General features: G+C 41.1%; 1 pseudogene; it reads left to right on the forward strand.

The window, feature by feature from the left end:
- Positions 1-377: 377 nt before the first annotated feature.
- On the forward strand, positions 378-1681 carry LOC148026624 (exportin-T pseudogene; annotated as a pseudogene).
- The last annotated feature ends 4987 nt before the right edge of the window (positions 1682-6668 follow it).

Below are 6668 nucleotides of genomic sequence, written 5' to 3' on the forward strand. Positions count from 1 at the left end.
AAAGTTCCTTGGGCTCCTTGAAAAGGAATCTTAATCCCAACTCGTACACGTCCCTTGATTGCTTGCTTTAACAAGGGATACAAAACAAGGGCTGTAATCCCAAATCAAACACCTGTTCCATCTATGAATTTTCTTTTAGCTCTTTAAAATAGTTGGTTCAACCCAAAGGAATTTAATTTTCCATTGTGTGTATCTTTTGTGTTTTCATGACGCACGAGCACCTGTAGTTAAGCTAGGGACAATTTCTTCAATGCATTCATAATTCTTTCGTAAGCATCACTCGATTGATTGCATAGCATGGATTCTAGTTTGCAAACTGCATGAGTAATTGGGCACAAAGTTCTTTTTCAAAACATATTCTTGAAAGGGCACATTGCATGGAAAAACAAGTAATTGCTTTGAAGGCTCAAGGATCCAAGGAAAAGACTAGCTTGGTTTTGGACTTTCCTCATGGGACAATGCTTTAGAGAGGCTGAACTCATTGACTAATAACTTTGGTCCTCAAAGAGCTTGCAAGATATTTTGATTGGCTTCACCACTAGGGAAATACCTTCTAGAAGAACACAAACAACGAGCTTGGAAGATGGAATTCATGCATTTGAGGCAATTGGTTTACTCCTTGGAAATGAAGGATCTGCCAGAGGATAACCAAACAGAGTTCTTGTCAGCTCTTATGGTGCCACAGTGTAGCCAAGTGGATTCACTGCTAGTCAACCCTAGACTGGGGGGGAGGATCCCTTTGCCAGAGGATAGCCAAATAGAGTTCTTGTTAGCTCTTTTGGTGCCACAGTGTAGCCAAGTGGATTCACTGCTAGTCAACCCTACACTGGGGGGGAGGATCCCTCTGTTGAACATCCTCGTACTGTAGCAGCTCTATAGCAAGTTATTGTAGCAATCAAAACTTTGAACAAGGGGTTTGGTGAACAACTTGCCACTGCTACTCATCCAAGAATCGGTCTTTTATTCAAGCAGGCATTGGATGTTCTTCTTCTAGTATTGAAGGTGTTCCCAAAGAACAAGGTCTTAAGAAGCAAGGATATATCTTTTCTTCAGCAAATGGTTGAAACACTTGGTAGTGTGGTGTTTCCATTTTTTACAGTTGCTTTTCAGCAGCTCCTGATTGAGAGTGAGCCATGGGAGATGGTGGATGTCCTAGTTCTTATTAATAAACTCATGAGCAAGTTCAAAGTCAACATCATGGACCTTGTACAGGAGCTTTTGCCTTTCATTGTTGGACAAATTTACTATATATTACCTAAAGAAATCTTTCCAAAGGGTCCTCAGGCCCATATTGAGAAAGTGCACGTATTACAAGAACTTCAACATATCTACTTTACATTTATACAAGCTATTGTTGTGAATGACCTCTCTCACCAGTCCTCCTATCACCCAAAGGGAGCCCCATTTTAAATGACATTATCAAGTCTTTTTTGGTTGCACCATGTGGGCACAAAGCTGTTCTTGTAAGAAAGTTTTACGTTTGGTTTTTTGTCTCTCTTATCAAAGATTGGTGTGGAATCCATAAAGAGGAGGAAAAGGTTCCAGGATTTTGCAAATTTGTGATTGAAACATTTGCTACAAAGTGCTATGTGTGTTAGAGCAGTCGCTTGATTTATGTGATGCTAATACAGTTTCTCTTTTTGGTGAGATTCTGACAGCAGCTCAGCAACATAAGCGCTGATGTCAACCAGAGACAATATTAAGAGTGCTTTTTTTTTTTCAAAGCTTGGTGCCAATATTAACAATGAAACTTTCATCGATTGCTTTCTCTGAAGTTATTTTGAGGTCACAAAAAAGTATAAGAGGCAATAGAGCGAACATGACAGCTGCATGAACGAGTCAAGGTGGAAGGTGATGAAGAGGATCATCAATGAACATGACAAGGAGGAGCGACAACGCAGATGTTGCTACAATAGAGGAAGATTAGAAGGCTATAATGAAGCTGACGATGAAGACAAAGAATAAGACAAAGAGGAAGGTGAGGAAGAAGTGATAATTATCCTATTGATGAAGATGGAACCATAGACCATCAAGAAGCTCAGCATCAAGTCTTTCAAACAAACTTTCGACCTCTTTGCACGTTGTCATGCCGAGCGCCCGCCCCAAATTCCAAGAGTTCAAAAAGCTTGCAAGTTAAATACTGGGTACTAGGCCGTAAAAAATTTGCCACCACTGCAGGCATGAGATTCTTCCAATGGGACTATTGCAAAAGTTGAGGGAGACGCAAAATTGGTGCAAAAGAAGAAGAGTCACAACCTTCCTATGTACTTGCTGCCATTGAGAAATTGTGACCAAAACTCCAGCCAACTGAGAAGCATCACCTAAAGAAAAAGTTGAATGAGAGCTAAGATTTCCATGGGGTGTTGAAGAGCAGATGACGATCTGCATACCGCTTTCTCTCTCATGAAGATTCTTGGTGCAGGGTTTGGATGCAGCTATCGACACAGGAAAGTGCACAAAACAAAAGAGAGATGCTTTGCTCTCCATCCTTAAAGCATGCAACAAAGCCAGGTCTCTGTGACAGTCCCGCTATAGGACTCCCCTCCCCCCCCCCCCCCCCCCCCCGAATTATTTTAAAAAAAAAAAAAAAAAGAATTAACCCCTTGGTTATGCCACCAACTAGCGGACGGCATGAGGGCAAGGGAGGGCAGCATTAACATTGTAAATTTGTGAAAATTTGTATCTTTCATGCACCCTTGGATCAAAATCTACTTTGTGTCCCCTTGAGTAGGGCATATAGGTCGGATTATGTCTTTTGTATAGAAATGTGTTGCAAAAAGCCATCCATGCATCCATATTGTCAACCCATATTTTCCTTCTCCACTTCGGCTGTGATTCATATCCCTCAATTGCTCTAGGTTCATCCATTACTTTATCCAACCAATATCTAGCTAGTTTCCTCTACCACAATGTTGGTTGCCTTGCCCTTTCTTCTACCCACCTTTTACCTAGCTGCATTGAAAGCTTGATTACCTCCACCACCACCCTTGGTGACAATACTTGATCAAGTGATTCAGGGTAGAAGAAGATGAATTCAAATGGGTTGTAGCGGCTTTCATATTGCTCCCATAAGGTGAGTTCTCATGCCCAATTGATTGGCAAGCACTCTTCACGTTGAGGGATAGGGACTCCCATAAGGTGAGTTCTTGTGCCCAATTGATTGGCAAGCACTCTTCACGTTGAGGGATAGGGACTTTAGGCACTAGCTAAGGCTTGACACTAAGCTTTCTCTATGATAGCTCTATCAATTCCCTCCTTCTATGCCTCATTTTCACAATTCTCTATAGGGTAATGGGGTCTTTGTCATGTGCTTTTGCTTTGCAGCTATCCTTGTGGGGGTGGACTTGCCACATTGGGCTACTCTTCCTCATCATTCTCCTACTCAAAATCAGGTCCTTGTTCAAGAATTGGCTCTACAGACTCCTTAGTAGGGAGCTCGACTTCTTGTTATTATTCTCCAAATCCCAGCAAAAGCTCTTACCTAGACAATCTTGCCTTGGTTAGATTTGCCTTTTCTTTTTCATATTTAGGCTGGAGCTGGTCCTGGATGTCTTTTCATGGAGATTGTATCTTAATGCTCTCCTTGTGAGTTCTAATTTTCTTTTGAGACCATTGATTATTTCTTCTCCTTTTTCATTGAGTGATATTCAACACAGTGTTTAAGAAATCCTAATGTTGTGCTAGCATCCCCATCTCTATTGCTTCTTCTTTTCCTTAAAACCATTATGCACTCACTTTTTGATAGCGCCAAGTGCTTTGCTAAATCCTTTATTCTAGCATCGTTCCTTTCCGCCCATCCTTCAACTTTTTCTTTCATATGTTCGAGACTTTGGTTTCGCTCTCATGAGAGGATGGTTATCAGTTGCTCTTGTTCTTTCCATATCACATGCATCTTCTCTTTGTCTTGGCCTTGGCATTCCACCTGCTCCTTTAGGATGCCATGCTCATGGAGTGCTACCTGGATTTGATTCTGCAACTCCACCATCTTCTTCATAGCCTTTTTATCTATTTGCATCTTTGTGGCCTTCAACTCTTGTCTCAACTCATTCCTCTACTCTTTCAACTCTTTGTTTTCTAACTCCAAGCGTTTGTTTTCTTTGGAGTTAAAGGCACATAATTGCTCTAATGCCATGTAGCTTTCCCTTTCTTCCTTGTACAAGTCCCATAGATTCTCGGTACCCTATCTTGCCTTCAAGGCCTCTTTCACTGCCGCCACTTCCCTTGTGAATATCGTCATTTGCCTTATCTTTTCTAGTTGAAGGCTGCAAATGCATCCTTTTTTTCTTGTAGCATAGCAAACATAGCTTTTCTCTCCTCATTCATCCTACCACATTGACTTTGGAACTCTTTCACTAGCTCATCATACTCCTCCATGTTGTACACTATGGACAGTACCTAAGTGGTTGATACCTCAAGGCATGGCACCTTAAGACCTTGGTGGGATTTTCCATCTATTGCTGGTCTCTGAGCTCCTATTGTTGGGGCCTCTTCTGATGTTGTTAGTGCTAGCTCATGCACTTTGCCTAGTAGGTACTGCACCCATGCCATCATGTTAGTTTTATTGTCCTCTGTGGATCCTTGTGTTGAGGTGGTTGTGATAGCCATGACTGATGGTAGCGCATGCATGGGAGCCTTTCCCTTACCCTCTACCACTAGTCTATGTTTGGCCTTCTTTGTAGCAGCACTTGTTCCAGGCACATTTTCATGTGTTGGCCTCATCATGGCTAGTTCTTGGGATCAAGAGGTTTTTTCTACTAATCTCCTAATGAAAGTGGCCACCTGCTCCTCCTCTCATCTTAACACATCTTCCTCCTCTTATTTCTTTTTACGTTCCTCTTCAAGTTTCCTTGACTCTTCTTCAGCTCTCTACAAGTCTCTGCTTTTTTCATTAGTGGTTTTGGTCTTCATGATGGGAATCCTCAAGATAATTCTTCACCCCTCTCCCTGACTAGATGGTGCTGATCCTTGCTCCCCCTGCTTGTTGCTGATCATTGTCGCGCTTGAGGTCACTTGTTGTTGAGTTTGGAAATTATCTCCTCTCTTCTTAACTACTTGTTGTGTGTCTTTCTACTAAACTTTGTTAGCTTCTTCTTTCCTAGGGTTCCTTGTAGAGAAAGAGATGAGAGGGCTCACTGTAATGGGTGAATGATGCTCATGGATTGGCGATTGTTTTGGTGTTTCCTCCACTTCCTCTTCTCTATCTATCTCCCCATTGCCGCTTATACTAGGGCTATTAGCACTCCTTCGAAACCTATATTTGGTGCTTTGGATGTGGGTTTTTTCCTTTTTGACTTAGCCTTCATTGCTAGGGATTCTTTACTCGTGGCTCTTGGAGGATTCAAATTTATTTTTTCCCGTGCTTTGGCTACAATAATCTCGAGCAATGGTACCCCTATTCTATTTAGGAGTGCATGAACCATCTTAGCTTGCAATTTGACAATGGGCTTGTGGATATTTGCCAGGCTAATTTCATCATTCATCCCTAGCATGCCGAACACTCTCTCCTTGGCCTCTTTTCTAGCTTTGTCCACTAATCCTAGAGCTTTCTCAACCAAATTTAGGCTAAGCACAACTTTCACACTCTTGGTATCCCCTTGTTTGACCATCAGTGTACCACTATTCTTCTTGACATCAAAGGATTTCAGAAATTCTATGCACTTGTTGTGATCTATTTTCTCACCTTCCTTCTCAAGGTATTTGGCTAGATTGCATTGCTTAATAATGTACATGGCCACATCCTCAATTGCTACAAGCTCTTCAAGGTTGTGTATGCCTTGGTATCATAGCTGGTTGAAAACGTATCTCTGTGGTTAAGCGATATTTTTTCCATTCTTCCTCGGAAAATGGGAGCCATGCCATTTGGATTCCTACAATGTTTGCTTTTTTAAAAAATGATTAGAAGGAAAAATTATAGTAAAACGTATAAGCCAAGGAATGAAAACTGTTCATATCAATTAATCTGTACATTCCATGCAAGAATTTTGTGAAGAAATTTTCACGAAATGAAAATTTGATTCATCCTTCTCTTTGGAGTTCAATCATATTTTGATTCATATTCACCTTCACTTTATTCCTCTTCTTTCACTGTACTCCCTCAGCTCTTGGAACAATGAGAATCCTTCCTAGGATTAGATAATGAAGGGGTAAGGATATTTGGTACACTCTCAGTGTGCTCTAGTGTTTTAAGAGCAAATCATAGAAGTTTAGATTATACTCCAATATAGCATGGCAGTCCATGTCTTGTGGGCGAATGCCCACATATGTGATATAGGTCAATACATTAGTTTAGAGATCACCTAAGTTCATTCTGCTGCTAGCAACACAAAGCTCTTCTTTAATTAGGATCCTATCTAAGTATGGATGCAACATGACATTGCCTTCTAGTGTTATGTTTCATGTCATGGCCAATACTCTAAACAAAGTTCAGGCCACATAAGTAGGGTCATATTCCAAAGCCTTGATGGGGTGTCTTTGCTTTGCATTGGTCATGATTTGATAACCCTATTGTTCCCATTGGATGCAGAGAGAGTGCTCCACTTCTGTAGTAGGAAATTGGATTTGGATTCAACTAGCTTTTTGAACTTATCAAGTTCATCGGGTAACATTAGAACTCTACTTTTCTTGAAGAATGTGGCTAACCATTGATTTAAGGCTTATTCTCAGGAGAT

The sequence above is a fragment of the Lygodium microphyllum genome, chromosome 13 (assembly GCF_053477565.2).
Source record: "Lygodium microphyllum isolate KBCC chromosome 13, Lygodium_microphyllum_v1.1.10, whole genome shotgun sequence".
Taxonomy (NCBI): Eukaryota; Viridiplantae; Streptophyta; class Polypodiopsida; order Schizaeales; family Lygodiaceae; genus Lygodium; species Lygodium microphyllum.